The following is a 19,878-nucleotide window of genomic DNA, read 5'->3' as shown; positions in this document are numbered from 1 at the left end:
AAAATAAATTGAGCTATATCAAAATTTAAAACTTCTATACATGAAACAATACTCTCTAGCTATGAAAGGCCTAGATGGCATCTTCCTCCAATAGAAGGCTGTTTTGCACACATTGAATATCTGTTGTTTATGTAGCCACCTCGCCAATGATCTTAGCTACATCTTCTGGATAACTCGATGCAGCTTCTCTACCAGCACTTACGGCTTCACCCTGCACTTTTATATTATGAAGATAGCTTCCTTCCTTTAACCTCATGATTTAATCCCTGCTAGCTTTGGACTTTTCTTCTGCAGCTTTCTTACCTCTGTCAGGATTCACAGAGTTATAGAGAGTTAAGGTCTTGCTCTGGATTAGGCTTTGGCTTAAGAGAATGTTGTAGCTGGTTTGATCTAACCACACCACTAAACTTTCTCCCCGTCGGAAATGAAGCCCTTTCATTTTCTTATCATACATGTGTTCACTGGAGTAGCGCTTTTAATTTCCTTCAAGAACTTTTCCTTGCATCCACAACTTGGTTCTTTGGCACAAGAGGCCTAGATTTTGGCTTGTCTTGGCTTTTGATGTGACTTCCTCAATATGCTTAGTCATTTCTAGCTTTTGAGTTAAATTGAGAGACACATGACTCAGTTGAACACTTAGAGGCCATTGTAGTTATTAATTGGCCTAATGTTAATACTCATGTGTAAGGGAATATGGAGGCCTAAGGAGACAGAGAGAGACCACGGAATGGCTGGCTGTAGAGCAGTCAGAACACACACATTTATTGATTAAGTTCACTGTTTATATGGATGCAGTTCATGGCGCTCCAAAACAATTCTGATAGTAATATCAAAGATCACTGACCACAGATCATCACAGCAGATACAATAATAATTTAAAAATATGAAATATTGTGAGAATTACCAAAATGTAACACAGTGACATGAGGTGAACACAGCTGTTGAAAATATGGCCTGATATACTTGCTTAAGTCAGAGTTGCCACAAACATTTAATGTGTACAAAATGCAATATCTGCAAAGCGTAATAAAGCAATCTGAAATAAAACAAGATATGCCTGCATTATCTGTATTTTGCCACAATTTTAAAATATTTTAAATAATTATAAAAAATCTGTCCTTTAGCATAAGCTTTGATTTGTAAACAAAATCTAAATATCAGAACACATTTTGTGTTTTACTCAAATGTATGAGTATCAGCCACTGCTAAGGGGATCACTATAATTAAAATTCTTTTGGCAGAAATGTCCAATCACCCGTACTAAAGGTTGGAGGAAGACAGGGATTGGCTGCTTCTTAACTCATTTCCACATGGCTGGAGAAAAACTCTGAGATTACTTTTAATGACAGAACAAAGCTTTGTCGTATCTCTTTTATGTGGAGGCACACATATATGTGGAGGCACACAAAGTCTATATGCATTTCTGCTTTTCCGTACATAATGAATTGCAGCAAAGCTAAGACCAAGGAAATAAAATACACTGTCTTCCCATTTCCTAACCATAACACCACCAAGATTTCTTCAGTTAATGGAGTGATGGAGGTAACCTCAAAGCCAAGAATCCAAACCTAGGATCTACCTAGGAAGAAAAACGTAGGGCTTGGTTTTCTACAACAGTGGTTTTCAAAGAGTGATCTCCAGGCCAGCAATGCTGGCATCACTGGCAATCCTATCAGACACTATGAGTGGAGCCAGCGATGTGTGTTTAAAGAAGCTGTGCTGAAGTTTGAGAACCTGATTAGTGTCAATGCCATCACTCTTCATGGCGTAAGAGCCTGTGAGGGAGGAGAAGGGCAGGAATTCAAAGTGGAAGCTTGGGTGAAAATTTAACATTTGCTTTTGAAGTAATGAAATGGGAAAACAAATAAATAAAAGTAGCAGAAAATTGGGTCAATAAAAAGATCTTATGTATATATTTGTCTTTAAGGTTTGTTTTTAAAAAGCATCTCATTCAATTAATGTTTATATTTTATTGCTGTTTTCATTAACATAACTTTCATTCAAAATTTTAGAAACCTTTCTGAATACTATATTGATAAGCCCTTTACAAATGGCTTTAAGTGCATACCCCACTTAGTCCCCACAATAACACCATCAAGTGGGCACTACTATTGTTCCCATCTTACGAATGAGAAAACAAGTTTCAGAGGTTAAAGTATCTTGCATGTGGCTATAGCTGAAAGAATCAGTAAAGCTTGAATTCAAACTGGGTCTATTGACCCAGAGCCTCAGCCTGCCCAGCATGGAGTGCTGCCTGTTGGGTAGACCACCCTGGACAATGAACTTGAGTATAGGGTTAGTCCCTAACCCAGAACCATCTGGGACTCATCTTGCACCTTTACCACTTGAATATTAGGTTGGTGCAAAAGTTATTGCGATTTTTGACGTTACTTTTAATGGCACAACTGCAATTACTTTTGCACCAATTTAACATAATCTGCTTCCACCTTCTGTCCATTATTTCTACTGAAAATCCCCACCTCACACCTCCCGCTTCAACCCAGGCTTCATTGTGCAGGCAAGTTAGTTTTCCATACACATAACTTTCAACCTGTCAGAGCCGAGTTCAAAACCTCCTAAATATCCACTCTCACCTCTCTTAGTATTCATGTCCTCCACCTGTCAGGTCTCACCCTGTATTCATGAATTGAAATGCCCTACACCCAGCTCTGCTCCCTCTGACAACAAATCTGTATCTATTACTCCATTCTCAAGCACATTCCCTCCTCCCCAGACTGGTCAGTCTCTTTCCAGTCTCAGAAGCATTCTGTGGCCACCGACCTCCATTTTTTGGCTCCTATTGTCTTTCTGGACTGGGATATTCTCCCCTCTCCCACCCATTTCAATTCTGCCCCTCCTTGCTTCTTGGCTGGAGCCCACATTGATCTATTTCTCCCTAGGCTCCTTCGGCTCTCACTGCCTGCTGCAGGGGTCTCTCAACTCTATTGAACAAGATCCCCACTGGCAAAACATTTATGTATGCCCATTTATAAACTATGTAACCGTACTACCTAATGGATATTGTAAATGCACATTTTAATGCATCATGAAAATAGAAATTAAAAGATAAAAGGTAAATGTGGGTGGGTGATTTTCATATTTTCTTTCTTTATCTCAAAATATTATCTTTTATATTTTTCTTTTTTTTTTGAGACAGAGTCTTACTCTGTCACTCAGGCTGGAGTGCGGTGGCACAACCTCAGCTCACTGCAGCCTCTGCCTCCCAGGTTCAGGCGATTCTTGTGCCTCAGCTTCCCAAGTAGCTGGGAGCCAGCAGGCCCGGCTAATTTTTGTATTTTTAGTAGAGACGGAGTTTCGCCATGTTGCTCAGGCTGGTCTCCTAACTCCTGGCCTCTAGTGATCCACCCACTTCGGCCTCCCAAAGTGCTAGGTTTACAGGCATGAGCCACCATGCCTATCTTGAGGGCTCTGGGGTTCCTGTGTACAGTCCCCAGCCTCTGAACAGTCCTTTGTTACTTCATCTTTTGCTGCCAGCTTTCCTTGTTCAGCTTGTCGGGTTTCCTTAGCTTATTGTTTTTTAAAATTTTTGTAGGTCCTTAAGAGGAATGAGCTCTGTTTACAGTGACTAAAATGGAGTGCCATACAGTAGGTGCCCAGTTCATTATTGATACCATTCCATTGATGTCCATGGCACCCAGCTGGCAGCTCCTGGCCATTGTGCAAAACAGGATGGTAGTGGTTTAGGTTCATCTAACTTCAAAGGAAAGTTAGGTAGTTAATGCATCCAATGTCACTTGGCCAGTTCTTGCAAAACTAAGGATTTCCAAAAGAATAATCTGACATATAGCCCAAGAGAGAATACAATATCTCACCAAGTCTTGGTGAGTTAAGAATACTGTGGTATTTTATTTTCTTCCCATCTTCCTTGCCTCTCTTTAAACCTGTTTAGATGTCCCTGGATTACCTGGAAGTCAGATGGCATTCCCTGAAGCACCTAGCAAAGTGAAAGATGACACTATGAACCCTGACCAACATCTAACAATGTAATGTGAGAAAATCACTCTTTCCCTCTAATAAAAGTTTCAGCTGATCATTGCTCCAAATTATAACCTTTGTTGGGAAGCACAGGGAATCCTTTTACTAAGGTGTGCTTTTCTTCCTTTATCCTGAGTGTCATTTTCACATCTTTAAATGTACTCTTATGTTATTAAAAAGTCCTGAAGCATGTCTCATTTCTTTCTGTTCTCCCCCTCGTGTTTTACACCTTCGTTAATGATCTGGGAGATGGAGAAAGTAGCACATAAGTGAAATTTTCCAGCGCTGACAAATTAGATAGTTGCAAAGGCTTCAAAGAGAGGGAGGGAGGGAAGATGAGCAGGAAATAAAAAGTCACACTATTCTTAATAAGTAATGAGAAAATGTCTAGCCACTGCCATGAGTGACTCATCTGAAGCATTAACACCCTAACTTAGACATGCAATAACAACTGGCAGGGAAGATGAAACTCATCCGCAAGGCCTGTCTTCCAAACTCCCTGTTCCACTTTCAATGGAAGGCAGTGGATGCTTTCACTGACCTCTTGGTGAAAGAATGTTACCAACCAAGACTGTGGTCTTACATATGATTTTGGAAAGCAGAGTCTGGCCAGGAAGGAGTCACTCTCCTGGCCCCTGGAGAACAAGTTTTGGGATTCTTCAAACAGTGGGACCCCTCCCCGTTTACCCCCCAGTCCACTCTCATGCTGAGCAGTGCAGGGTCTGGCCATATCTGCAGGCACCTGCAGAACAATGGGAATGATCTCAGGGTAAAGGGCAAGTCGCGGGCCAGGGTGGGGAGCAAAGTTGCAGGTGTTTCCCCTTCCCTTAGATTTCTGGAGGTCTGTGGAGGTGAAGAGTGAACAAAGTATCATTATGATCACCATGTGTCTTTTTATTTCCTGCGCTTCTTCCCTGCTATTGCTTATTAAGCAACTGGCATGTGCAGAAACTATTATGTCTACTCCTGACCATCACAGGGCAAGACAGTATTAGAATACTATTCTGCAGAAGAGAAAGTAGTTCAGAGAGATTAAGTAATTTGATCACTTAATCTAGATTCACACAGTCAGTCGGTGGAAGGCCTGAGAGCCTGAGCACAGCCTTTTGCCTTCCCTCTGCTATTTCTTGCCTGCATTATTGAGTACCGACTAATTTGTATGTGCTCAGTATAAACAAAGATCTACGCACCTTTGCCTGCAACTCACCACATGCTGGCCCAATTCCTATAATTCCTAAACCCAGCATGTTTCCTTGAAGTTTTGTTGTTTCTGCTGTTATTGTAGTTTAGTTCCTTCTGGATCTCTGTGGCTTCTCTCTGAAATCTCCAGCAGCAAGCCACTCTGACAGCATTTTTCTGAAATGCCAACACCGTTCCCCCTACCACATCCCCTGCAGAATGATTATCCAAAAGAGGGATGTTTTCTCCTTATTTTGATTGCATGTCAAACACAGGGCTCAAATACCCACAAAGTCCATTAACTAAACTTCAACACAATGGTGGAAACAAGTTTAGTTTTATTTACAGTTTTGTCTGCTATTTCTATACCACAGTTTTTTAACTACAGCTGAAGACTCTAGTCTTGACAGAGGACTAACTTTGTGAGATGTAGGCGGTGGGAAAAAATAGACAATCTAACTCCAAGAAAAGTATCTTGAAGGGAAAAACCTTCCTTTTTCAAGCACCTTTGCTACCTACACTTCAAGTCAAGCAGAATGTTACCAAATATTGTTTCCTAAATATGTCCTTTGGATGCTGTGAAATAGTAATGTTTTTAAGAGTATAAAAAACTAAAAAATGAGAATTTATTCTAGGACAGTGGTTTTCAAATTGTGGTCTTGGAAACACTGGGCAGTGGCTGAGACCCTTTCAGGGAATCTGCGTAGTTAAAACTATTTTCACAATAAAATGAAGACATTATTGCCTTTTTCACTCTTATTCTCTTTGAGTAGACTATGAAGTTTCAAGAGTCTACACGACATGTAGTGATGTCATTGCTCTGGCAGCCTGTATTTAGATATTTTTCACTTTCTTACATTTATTCTCTAAAGTGATAAATACTGATGTAATCCACATAAGCAGAAGTTCTTTGGGGTCCCCAGTAAAATTTATGAGTGTGTCTTGGTTCATTTGGGCTGCTGTGAAAACATACCATAGGCTGGATGTCTTATGCACAACAAATATTTCTTCCTTTCAGTTCTGGAGGCTGGAAAGTCCAAGACTAAGGCGCCAGCAGATTTGGCATCTGGTGAGGGCCTGTTTCTCATAGATGGCACCTTCTGTGTGTCCTCATATGGCAGAAGCGACAAAGAAACTCCCTTAGGCCTCTTTTATAAGAGCATTAATCCCCTTCATGAGGGCTTCTGTTCCATGACTTAATCACCTCCCAAATTCCCACCTACTAACAATATCAATTTGAGGGTTAGGATTTCAGCATGTGAATTTGAGGGGCACAAACATTGAGATTAGAGCAGAGTGTAAAAAGATCACGAAAACAAAAAGTCTGAGAGCTGCTGCTGCAAAGCATACTTACTCGTTTGAACTTAGCCCCTCCTGAAATATTCAGGAAAAAGACAGCATGTCACCAGGGTGGGGAGTGTGAAGGTAACAAGAAGGAATGTAACCTGAGTTCCAGTATTCCCATAGACTGCTCTGAGCACATCAGGCTGGGGTTTGCACCTGGCCAGTTCTCTCTGCACACAGAGTAGCAAACCGAAGGCAAGAAAACAAAAAAGCAATGGTCTACTCATGATTTGCACACTCATTCGGAGTTAACGCTTAGAAAAAATGAGGGGATTCACATGGGAATTCAAATGAAAATGGGTCTGCACACATGTTGGGTTTCCTGGTTCATTTGGCCATGCACAGGTACCTGGAGAGCCATCTGAGGCACATTGCACGAATCTTCAGTGTCTGTCTGTGCTCTTTGAAGAGTACAGAAAGGAAATCAGAGAAAAAAGGCATGTTTGCCTGGCACTGGCTCTTCTTTGCATCTGAATGAAAGATGTGGAGGCATTATGGCTTTACAGAGAGCCCACCTGTTCAATCTTGTCGAGGATGGCACTCCCAGATCAAGAAATTCAGCTCAGTCTCGAAGTTATCTCATTGCCTGTCATGCAAATGCAGTCTGATTGGTTATTCTGAGTGCAATCAAACATAACAATACACTTTTGGTGGTTAACGTTTGCACCCGAAATTGCAATTATCTGATAAAATAAGAAATAGCACTGAGGTCCACTGCTTCAGAACTCTGGGACATGAAGAGAGGAAGAGAGGGTCCACTTCTAAAGGTCAAGTTCTGCAACGACTGTCTCCCGGTATTGATCAATATCCTTAATACTGGCAGCTCTCTATAAAGCTCTCTGCTCCTAAGTAATAGTGAAAAACTCAAAATCATTCTAAATAGTAATCGCAGACAATATCAGAAAGTACTTTATCTGGAACAAAATTTCCAGCATCCAGAAATACCCAGTACTTCTGGTTAGCTGCGTGTTCTCATCCGTCGCTGCTGGAGGGAGAAGAGCACCCAAGGAGAAACTAAACAAAACACCTTAGCATAGTCCACATTGCTGCTTAACTCAAAAAGTTTCAAGCAATGATTGCACAACAATGTGAATGTACTTAATGCCACTAGGCTGTACATGTAAAGTGGGTAAGATGGTAAATGTGTATATTATGCCACAATAAAAAAAGTAGGGGAGATTGCTCAAGCTGCAGTGAAGAAAAACTACTCCAACTCTGCTCTCAGCTGCCTAAATCAAGACAATGATCAGGGTTAGGCAGGTAGAACGTGGCAAACTACATTTGATATGGCCTGATCTCAGCCAACAGGAATCCATACTCGGGCAATAAAATGGATATATACCTGTACTTCGAACAGAAGATTATTTTAATCGCTATATCTGCAGGTGTTGTAAAAACAATCAAATTATGAATGACAGACTTTTGCACCCTGGACTGCCCTTGATTTACTGAGGAGCTAACCTAACCTAGCACTTCGTAAGAGTATTGCTTAGCTTCCACGTTTGACTGTAACATTTGGTGAGGCTTCGTGGACTGCTTGGACTCATACTCAGACCTCAGTTTGCAGAGTCAATTTTTCAGCACTTGAGCCCCGAGAAACAGGATCTAAGAACCGGAACTATGGTAGTTGGCTTTTTTTTTTTTCCCAAAAAGTAAAAATTAGACTTTTTGAACAGCAAAATGTCCACAATACTTATTAAATGAAAATAATCAGGTTACCACGCAGTACATACAGTAAGGTTTTATTTTTATATTTAAAAGTATATACAAGAATAAGATTGTCAAAAATTTAAAACAGCAAATTTGACAGTAGGTGGGATAATCTGGGGATGGGGAGGTGGGAAGCTGTGGAGTAACATAAAGGCTTATTTTTAATAAAAACATGGAACTTAACAAATAGCAAATAAATTGGCTTTTAATATAAAATAGTTCTATACAGCTAAATTTAGCCTTTGAAGGATAAATCAGCCAACAACTGAGGACATTAATTATATTCCAGTCTTCTAACCAAAATAGGTATGGGTTTGAGTCACTAAATTAAGGTGTAATTTTATGTACAAAAGCCTTTTCAAAACTCAGTAAAGCAGGTAACTAAGTCATGCCTTGTTCTGAGAGAAACTGGAAACTATTGTTATAAAGCAGAGGTTAATTTTCTTCAATGTTCACTGTGAAGCCTACACACACACACACACACACACACACACACACATATACTTTTTGTGTGATGGGGTCTCACTATGTTGCCCAGGCTGGTCTCAAACTTTGGGGCTCAAGGGATCCCCTGCCTCGGTCTCTCAAAGTGCTGGGATTACAGATGTGAGCCACCACACCCAGCCCATATGTATACATTTCATAAAAAACAACAATAGTAACAACAATAAAAACAAAACAACTATCCAGGATATGATATACCTACATTTTGAAAATACTCAATTATTTTGCCCAATTATAAAGTAAATAATCACACATCCAAATCATGGCCATTAGTATATTATTAGAGAAGCCATTCCAACATAACAAGCTACCTTGACCTAAGTGTCATAATGGTTTATTCTAAATGTTGTGAACCAGAAAATAATAAATACACTGTAATAAATGATGGACTAGTTACAGAAAATAATGACAGAGATGCTTTTAGCTTAAAAAGAGACATTGCAACCATAAACAACCAAGGTTTGAGTAGAAACAAATGTTCTTTTCACTATTCTTTCTATTCGTGTAATGGATTTATTCGCTTAAAGAAAAAAGAGACCAAAAACATAGGTAGCTAATGTTAATTTAGTCATTTTTTTCTGATACCAGTCAAGAAGCTGGCAACTCTTTCATTGATTTTCTCTATGGCAATGTTCCTAATAAATATATGTGGATGATGACAAAAATTATCTGAAAAAAGGAATAAAATGGCTCTTCTCTCTTTGTTAATTAGCAGAGATTTTCCAGGTCCTTCTTCTATTTTTCTATCAAAAGAAGTGTCAAATTTGGGATACTGTGGGAGCCATTATTTTATGCCTGAACTCTGATGGAAAGGCAAAGAAAGTGTCAAAAACAAAATCCATTATGACTCTGAATTGATATTTTAAAAAGTACAAATCTGGCACTTTTGATGCTGTTTATCATATCTTTCTTGATTAAAAAATGTAATTCTTAACTAATTATGTTAACCAGGAGGATTTTATTATTTTATCTATTATAATTATATAATACATATTACTAATATGTATTATATAATTTAAATCAAGGAATAATTATCCAAAATGAGGAAAAAAAAAATCTGTGACAAAAGTAGAATAAATTAATTCATATTTTCAATAAAAAATATTTATTGATTGTAAGAATACCTTATGATAATAACTAACATTGTTTACCAGGCGCTTGAATTTTCTTAAGTGCTTTACATATATGTGTTAGGTAGTCCTTGCATTGCTATAAAGAAACACCTGAGACTGGGTAATTTATAAAGAAAAGCGGTTTAATTGGCTCGGGGTTCTACAGGCTTTACAGGAAGCACGGTGCTGGCGTCTTCTCAGCTTCTAGGGAGGCCACAGGAAGCTATGGTCACAGCGAAAAGTGAAGCGGGAGCAGGCAAAATGGGGGAGAGCAGTAGAAAGAGAGAGAGGGTTGGGAGGAAGGACCGGATCTTGCAAGAACTCACTATCAGGAAGACAGCAGCAAGCACTCTTGGGGATCCGCCCCCATGATCCAAACACCTCCCACCAGGCCCCACCTCCAGCACTGCGGATTAAAATCCAACATGTGACCAGGCGGGACAAATATCCAAAGTATAGCAATATATGAACTAAGCGAAGCCTCATAATTTTGTACTGTGGAAGGGGCCTGTCATTATCCCCAGTTGACAGAAAAGGAAATCTAATGGTATGGGTACCACAGTGGTCCGTTTCGGCTGATAAGGAGGTTGACATACAGAGGTGCTGGTCACTTACCCCAGGTCAGAAGCACAGAGCTGGAACTGAACCCAGGCAGTCTCGCTCCAGAGCTGGGGTGATCGACCACAATGTGCTACCTTCTCTCCAGGTGAAGGTCGTCTACCTGCTGTAGATAAAGGGGAGAATAAATTCTCACTGTCTCTGTCTTCACAGATCTTGCGGTCGTCTCAGGGAATGTCATGAATCGGTCATTACTGAGTGACCAGCGCTGGGGTGGGAGAATATACAGGTTATGTGGAATTTAACTGAAATTGAGAGGTGCAAGGGGAGAGCCAGCTCCCCCTGAGGAGGTGAGTCAGCAATTGGGCTTGAGGAATAAAACAGGCCTTAGCAAAATGAAGAGATGGGAAAGAGGAATCCAGGCAGATAAAACAGCTTGTGAGAAGGCCTGGGGTAGAAAAGAGCTCTTTGCAATCATAGAACTCAGAGTGAGGCCGCGCTGGGGCCCGGTGAGGTGAGAGGAGATGAAGCTGCTAGGTAGGCAGGCGGCAATCCCTGCCTGGGCTCCACTGTGAATTTATACATTACATCTGCGGGGAATGGAAGGTCACTGAAATGTATCAAGTAAAAGAGGGACCTCTCTGGATGGAATGCGGAGGGCGAGACAGAAGGCAGCAGGGGTGGGGAATAGTCAGGAGGCTACTGATAGTCCAGACAAGAGAAAACAAAGGTTTGGAAACTGCGGGACAGAAGAGGTGGGCATATCCAAAACATAATCTGAAGACAGATCTGGCCAAACCTGATAAGTCTCCAGGTGACTCAGGGCCCTACAGGAATCTTTGCTATGTGCACATAAATACAGGTTTTAAAGTTGAAACACTGGGAGAAATGTCCTTTTCTTATAGATTTTAAATTCTAGATTAGCTTTTAAAAATAAGCATTGTCGTTTTTATTGATCAATGATGTGGGAAATACGAGAACACTAACAAGTTTACTTAGAATCTGATGACTGAACAATTCTCTGGAGCAAATTCTTCCCTTTGAAGTGTCACTGATACACTGTTTACTGAGGAAACAACTCATAATTTAGTATCTTACAGTTCCAAAGAAACCCTTCATGTTTCTGGGATTCCTGTGTGATGCCTGCGTGATACTTGTCTCAAATCTCTTTTCACAACATCTCGAGTCTGGCAAAATCTTGCATCAACCTCTTCCCCTGGGGACAATCCACCCCCCACAAACAACTACATCAAGCCAGGTAAGACAAGATCATAAAAGTGAGGGTTAGGTCAGAGATAGAGACTGACAAGATCTAGGAGCCACACAGTCGAGATTATAGGATACTATCACTACAGAAATTGGCTAGTCTTGCTTTGACCTGAAGTGACCCCAACTGACTTCATAAGAGTATTATAAAGGTGCATTAAAAGGGTAATAATTCAACCCATGGATTATCCATTTTAGATCTATAAAATGACTGTACAAGCAAAAAGCCCTTTGTCTGGCCCCTGTCTTGATGAGCTTTGCTTCCTCCCTAAATATAACATTAGCTAAAGGGAACTCAAGTCTCTGCTACCACAAAACCTCAGGGACCACCAGCAAGGGTAGAGTTCCTGTAATCAATCAAAGTGAAAGTTAACACTGCATAATCAGCTACTGTTAGATGTCGGTGGGACCTGAATATATAGATACGTGACTTTAAAGCCCCAGACGATACGAGGGGGCCAGTGAGTGCCAGGACCCAGCCAATTGTTTGCCCTAATACAAGATAGCTTTGTGCCTGCAGGGATTTATTTTCAGAAAAGACAGCCCTTTGGGTTAGTAGTGACCCAAATCCCAAGTACACCTAAATCCCAAGTACAGTAAAGGATATGATCATCACCCATCACCTAACAAAACTGGAGGAGGCTCACACCAACAGAATCCAAGGTAATTGGAGAAAGTGGTTGCCTCCTTTAGAAACTGGGCTTCTGATCCTAGTTTCTAGCTGAGTGAAAGATATTCAATGATCTCTTTTAGGAAAAATTAAAATGAACTCAATCTCAGTAAATGAAATATCAGCTAAAATATATGGATTTTCATGACCAAGAGCATAGCTGTCATTTTAAAACAGAAAAAGCATAACTCAGATTAACTTTCACTCCAGTTACCAGCATTGGCTTAAGGTGACACAGATGTCAACAGCTGCAAACTTACATGTATCAGTCTTAGGTTGTATTTTGAGCATTTCTTGCTTTGTAAAATTTGACAAAGAATTCACTTTTCAGATAATAAACTTCAGCTTACTGCTGAGGTTGCATGCGTTGCTCCAGATCAGAAAATAACCTCACTGGTTTCGGTCTCCTAGAGTGCTCTTTTCACAGGCTGGCATGCATCAAGCAAAGAACAAGGAAACGTCAAGTGTTAAATCTTTACAGTGACTTTACGATCTGCAGTTATGTGGAAGGCTTATTGATCAGTCACTGCTGTTTGATATTTTGCTGCAAAGGGCAGAGCTTACTCTGGAACTTCCTGGTATCAGCAACTTGGTTAAATTTTTATTTTAATTTAGGGACAATTTCAAAGAAACCATTCTGGGGCTAGTTCATGCCATGTCAAACGTAACACGTTCTGGAGTACAGAGAAATCACTAAGAGCTCAATTGTTTTAAAAAATAGAGTAGGACTTCACTTAGGGAGAAAGCAGGATTGTAGCATCTAGAGAAGGAGAAGGAGGAGGAAGAGGTGGAAGAGGCGGAGAGGCTCCACATTTGAGGCACTTTAAAACTTCTGTCATTGCTCACCATAGGTAGCCTCAGGAGGAGGACGATTGTGAACTTCATAGTTTTCAAAGTCCTTTCACCAAATTATTTTATTTAATCCTACCTATTCCATAAGATACTCATTGCCATTCCCAACTTACATAAGGGAATTGAGATTCAGAGAGATTAGGCTGAGATCACACAGCTAATAAAGGAATAGCACGAGGCAAGAACTTAGGAGGCATTTCAAGAAATCTTAGGTTTATTTGACTCTTTGCTTAACATTCACACTTTTCAGTGCCAGAATAACAGCATCAGGAAGAAGAGATTTATGCTGCAAGGGTCAGTCTCCAGTTTGTGCACGGGTAGGCATTGGACACCAGCAATGAGCTTTGCCAGTCATTGTGTTTGCAGTGATGGCTCCTTTGAGAAAACATGGAAAGGTCTTGCAAAATATCCTTAATGCATAAACCAGATAGCTATTTTTGCAGAATCCAAAATTCATTTTGAAAGCTACATACTAATGAGATAAATTTAAAAGAAATAACTCTCGTTCCAACCACCTCAACATTCCGTTAAGGATGTGCTGAAAACCTTTAAAAGTTAGAATACCTAAAATTTTTATCAGAGTAATATTTTTCATTCAACTCATTGAGCTTCATTGAAATATCCTAAATATGTATCTATATATTTGGATGGATTTATAGAAAATAAAAATAACAACTTTTGCAATTGCAAATATAAGTATCTTATGTGTTGTCACTAAGCACCATCATTAAATAATTGTAAGACCGGCCTCAGTGAAACTTGCTTTCTAAACAGTTTTCAAATGCGCACTCAGAGTCTTCCAAAGTATGCAGAATGAGGTACATTAAAAATGTGATGACTAATCGGTGCTGAAAATTTGTCCAATGTGTATGAGTTTCCATTACATTTTATATAAATGTTTTCTGAGGACTTATGCCTTATAAAGGACCAAGTTGGACCTAGGTCTTTAATAATAAAAGAAGAGGCTTTATTTCCCTTGGTGAACTGAGTGGCTGCCTTTAAAAAAAGAAGGTACTAGATTTAAAATTTCCTGAACCCCTTTAATGAGTTCTTTCTGCTTCTGTTTTCATAAGAGAAAAATATGTCTAAAACCTGTGGATAGAATAGATGATTTTAGAGACTATGTTTGGAAATATTTCTAGGACTTTTAATTTTAATGCCAAATAGTACATAATTTGGTCTGACAAGTGGTTAATTCATGCCTGATAGCCCCTGTTTCCAGATTACTTACTCTAGTTCATAATCATCAACACAATGAAGCTCAATGAGCTGAATGAAGTGTGTTTTATTCTGTCTTCACATTTTTGATAGTCTTTTACTATACTCTGTCTTTAATGTGTGTGCAGAATTCCTTTCAGGTTAACACCATTTGGCCTCAGACTCTCAAGTCATATTGGCAACCACTTAGCATGGGTATATGTATAGTTACTCCTAAATACATTTCTGTATTTTTGTAATTTCACCCATAAATTTAACCAATATTTATTGAGGGTCTATTATATATTAGGCTCTGCAATAGGCACTGTGGAGTCAGCAGTAAACAAAATGGGCCAAACTCTCCCTTTTCATGGAGTTTATAATAAAGGCAGGGGGACAAGGAGGCTGCAGACTATAAACGGATCAAGACAATATATAGTATGGTAGACTGTGATACATGCTATACAGAAAAGCCAAGCAGGTGAGGTAGAGAAGGTAAATCAGAAGGAGGGAGTGCAATGCTAAATATGGTGCCCAGACAAGACTTCACTGAAAAAGACACATTTGAGCAAAGACTTAAATGTGGTAAGGAAGGGAGATATGAGGCTACATGGGGAAGAAAGTCCCAGGTAGAAGGAAGGGTAGGAAAGCCAGCGTGCTGAGGAGGGGACAGGTGAAGAGCAGTAGAAGACAAGGTAAAAGAGGCAGATCGTTAGGATCTGCCCATGTGGATGCCATTGAGCAAGGAAGTGAAATGATGTGGCATATTTTGAAAGTACTATTCAGGCTACTGGATTGACAATTGTGTTTAGGAAAGTAAGGAAGGAGTGGTGCAGGGGATCAGTTAGGAGGCGATTACAAAAGTCCAGACAAGGCCAGGCGCAGTGGCTCATGCCTGTAATCCCAGCACTTTGGGAGGCTGAGGCGGGTGGATCACCTGAGGTCAGGAGTTCAAGACTATCCTGGCCAACATGGTGAAACTCTGTCTCTACTAAAAATACAAAAATTAGCCGGGTGCAATGGTGTGTGCCTGTAATCCCAGCTACTAGGGAGGCTGTGGCAGGAGAATCTCTTGAACCTGGGAAGCAAAGATTGCAGTGAGCCGAGATTTCACCATTGCACTCCAGCCTGAGCGACAGAGTGAGACCCTGTCTAAAAAAAAAAAAAAAAAAAAAAAAAGTCCAGCCAAGAGGTGATGTTGGCCAGAGCCAGGGAAGTCATGGTGGAGATGGTAGAAAGGGTTGAATTCTGGGCCTATCTGAAGGTAGAACAAACAGAATTTGCTATAGATTGGGTACAGGATGTGAGAGAAAGAATATTATGAAGGATAATTTCAGGATTTTGACCTGAACAACTGCAAGGACAGCCAAGTCATTTTACTGAGTGGGTGTGGTCAGAAGCTGAGGAGGCAGCAGCAGAACCAGGGGCCAAGGAGACATGTCGCAGAGGCTGTGGTGGAGCCAAAATCCCAGAGGCAGGAGGATCAAAGGTGCAGTAATCGGGGCAAGAGTGAGGAGGTAGCTGATGTCATCAGAGATTGTTATATAAGGCCAGATGGAGCAAATAAGTCAATATACTCAAGATAATGGGAGTTAGGTTTCTCTCTGTTAGAGAAGAGGTTTACAAATATAGAAAGGAGAAAGGCTAAAAAGAATCCTGATGTGTTGGCTTGGAATGGAAGGTATTGATGTGAATCCACAATATAGTGATTGTTACAGAGACATAGAGGTACACATATATTTATAGATGGATATAGATACAGATATCCACACATAAAGTAACAAACATAAATGTGTATGTGTGGTTGTGTGTGACCCTGTATCATTTATTTCCTAACTGTGTCCACTGAAGGGGCCTAAAAGTCTGACACAGCAGCAGTAGTAGCCAACCAAGGGCCCAGATTTGGTTTTTAAATGCCATCTGCCACTGAGAGGAAGCAGGCCTCTTTGGAGAGTGGGCTGATTTCAGGACAGGGGCAGGAAAGGTACAAAATGAGCCTGGAACATCTTGATGTGCCAGAAAGTAAGCGGTTGCTCAAAGAACAATGGGAACATGTCAGAGGGACCTAAGAGCCAGCTTGAGGAGACACCCACTTGCAAAATCTGGGACAATTTGGGTATCAAAATAAATAATGAAAGTAATGGAATGCAACCCATAGAATAGACTAGAAAACCATAAGCCTAGACTACAATAAGTAAATAAGTGCAGGGAAAGGCAAGATGTTCTTTATGGAAGGATGCCGACTAATAAATGCCAAAAAAAAAAAAAAAAAAAACCAAAGGTGCAAATGGAAAATTGCCATTTGGCAGCCATCACAATGGTGATTGATTTAGGCAGGTGCTATCAATGCCTGCCAATACTGGCTGAGTGAAGTTTCAATGTGGACAGAATATGGGTGTAACCTCAGAGCATATTCTACAAAATACTTATTAATTACAAATGGGAAAATGGTGACTTTATAATGGACAATCCCAATATCCACTAATCCAGATGTTAATGTTAAAAGTTAACATCATAATGGTGGTTCTGTTAAACTGATACCACATGCCTTTTAATGTCATGCACTCTCAGTGGTAAAGTATCAGTTCTTTGATGTTCTTGATAAGGATGTATGGCCTGGATCAGATATGAAGAAACAGCTGATGTACCCAGTTGAGCAACAGCTTACAGAATGAAAGGTATATGTTTTTAAAGCCATGAAGGTCATGAAAGTTGGGGAACAAACTGAAAAATTATAGCAGATTAAAGGAGAATAACAAGACATGTCAACTAAATGTAATATGTGATCCTATGCTGGATTCTGGACCAGAAAGAAAAACAGATATTCAGGGGAAAGTTGGCAAAATTTGAATAGATTCTATGGATTTGTGGATGGTGTTATCTCAATGTTGTATTATGCTTATGTAAGAGAGAATCCTGGTTTGGGGGAAATACATACACTGAAGTACTTAAGGGCGATGGAGCATGTCTGTACCTGCTCTTAACTGATTCAGAAGAAAGAATATTAATCATGAGTCTCTATCTACCTATCTAGATATATCTAGAGATATATCAAATACAAAATAATAAAAATTAAGAAAACTAGGAGAGACAGATATTGAATTTCTTCATACCATTTTCCCCTATTTTTTAAGTTTAAATTATTTCCAAATAATTTTTTTAAATGGACCTCATTAGTCATTTAGTCTAATCTTCTCCTTTTATAGAAAAGAAAACATTAAAGGACAAAACTAGGACTCCTCCACAAAGTTATGCACAAACAGTAACATATGAAGATACATGAGTTTTAGTTCTCAGGAAACTCAATGAGTATCAAGAGTGTGACTGGCCCATTCAAAAGCTACACTGACAGCAGCATGTTGAACTGACATGTTTTGCTAGGAGGACTGGGCTAAAGCAGTGTGTTTATATTTTAAGGAGGTCAGAGGCAATTTGGAGGGTAAGAGATGAGGAAAGATTGTGAAAGCAGATCATGTGAGGAGAGACCAAAGGGACAGGTCATGTTTAGCCTCAACAAAAGAAGTCAAGCAGAGCATCTGTCATTTGTTTTAAACAATTTGGAATGCTTTTTTGTGAAACACAGTTTACACATTTGGAGGACCACCATGAATAGAAACAGAACCAACTGGTAAAAAGGGTAGTGAGACACATTTTACCTTCAACTATGGAAAATGAAATTCCATAGTTTCATAGTTGACTATGTTCAACTATGAAATAGAAGACTATTCAGGGGTAATGAGACTTTCTTTCTTTTTTGGTAGAGGCTGGGTGGTGGGGGGGTGAGGTATCACTTTCTTGCTCAGGCTGGTCTTGAACTCCTGGGCTCAAGTGATCCTCCCACCTCAGCTTCCCAAAGTGCTGTGATCCATGACACCTGGCCTGAAGGTAATGAGATTCTTATCACAGGGAATGCATAGACAAGAGGGGCATTTGGTGGAAAGAGTCTGGTGGCAACAAGTGTTGGAAGTGATAGGTGACCTTTAAGCCCCTTTTAAACACAGTTTATAATAGTAGCTACGATTTATTGAATGCTTACTATACATAGAGCACTGCAGATGCATTATCTCCGTCAGCCCTCACCACAGCTCAGTCAGGTAGACACCCTTATCTTCTTTCCGCATATAAAGAAAATGTTTACATAAAGTGTCGCACATGCAAATCCAGCAAAACACACACAGAGGTGTTGGAGAAGCTGTTCCAGGTCTCAGTTTCTACACTGACTGCCTTCACATTCTCTTTTGTCTTCTTCAGAATCTTCAGCCACAGGGGCTCCAGTGTCCACTGATTTCTCCCACTGTCAACAGACTCTCCCATTTTCTCTCCCAATCCTTTCTCATTCCTCCCTCTTTCCTACATCATACTTTCTCATTCACGCCAGTCTTCAAGCTCTGTCTCTAGTATGAAGGAACACTGTTTTCCTGAGGAAGAACTTTTCATCACTTCTGTGCTTGGCACAGCACTCCCAGAAAGAAATCCATCTTGTCTAGTTGTGCCTCACCTGGCTATCAACATAACAGATACATGTCTAGTTTAATAGTCACTACTACCCCTATTACCCATCCTTCTGCCCCTATTTTTTTTATCAGCTATTCCTCCAGTTATTGAGTCAATCTGGACTTAAACTTGAGCAAGCCACACCTTCATTCTACTCATTGTTTTACCCAATTCAGTTCAAAGTGCGATTCATAAGCAAACATTTAGCCTGGGGTATTGAAATATATTACTGTGAATGCTTTGCCACTAGACTGCTGTCTTCAGAAGTTTCAAGACGAAAGGCGAGGACTAGCTTGCCTCTTTTGAGAGTGGCCAGAGTAAGCACTTGGCTGCAGGGAAAAAAGTTTGCTTTTAATTTCCACAGTGGACCCAAGATGATAGCGTGTCATGGAACAAAATCTTTGCTTTGATGCAAGGAACCAGTGCTATATAGCAGTCTTCCAAGCTACTTAGCAACAGTTGACAGGGTGTGGCTTCTTGACTGGTGCCAACTGTTTCCAATATGCCCTTGTATAGAGCCACCTCTGACTTCCTATAGAAAGTCTCTTTCCTCTGCCTCAGCCTGCTGAGAATTCCACAAAACACAGCTAGATGTGAGCTGCATGTGCACACTCCAGTCTCATTTAACAGTGCAACACCTACACTCTCAAAACATAGACATTTCCCTAAAGGGCTATAAAATGTGCTATTTGGGCAGTTAATTTTGAAATGTTATTAAACTAATAGGCACTTGGCAATGTACCTCTTTCACATAGATACACCCAAGAGTCAGACGTTTCTGGTTGATTGGATGACTTTCCAGACTTGTGATTGTCATATTTTATAGCTTTTCCTCCTCCAGAAGGCTTTACCAAATCAGTTTTCCAGAAAGCACACCTTTAGGAGCTACTAGGAGGCAGAGTGAATGAAGAGTGGCCGGAGTGCCCAGGGATAGACTGTGCAGTGAACTCTTGTCCAGGTCTTTGGGGTAGAGGTGGAAGGGAAAAGAAAGATAAT

At 40.2% G+C, this 19,878-nt stretch overlaps 1 long non-coding RNA gene across 1 annotated transcript in view; it reads right to left on the bottom strand.

The window, feature by feature from the left end:
- Positions 1 to 19,878, bottom strand: part of LOC129460177 (uncharacterized) — a 255,643-nt gene that overhangs the window by 102,482 nt on the left and 133,283 nt on the right. The window lies entirely within an intron of this gene.

Source organism: Symphalangus syndactylus, chromosome 1 (assembly GCF_028878055.3).
Source record: "Symphalangus syndactylus isolate Jambi chromosome 1, NHGRI_mSymSyn1-v2.1_pri, whole genome shotgun sequence".
NCBI classification, from domain to species: domain Eukaryota; kingdom Metazoa; phylum Chordata; class Mammalia; order Primates; family Hylobatidae; genus Symphalangus; species Symphalangus syndactylus.
Note: the sequence above shows the minus strand (reverse complement) of the source record. Positions and strands in the feature narration are given on the sequence as shown.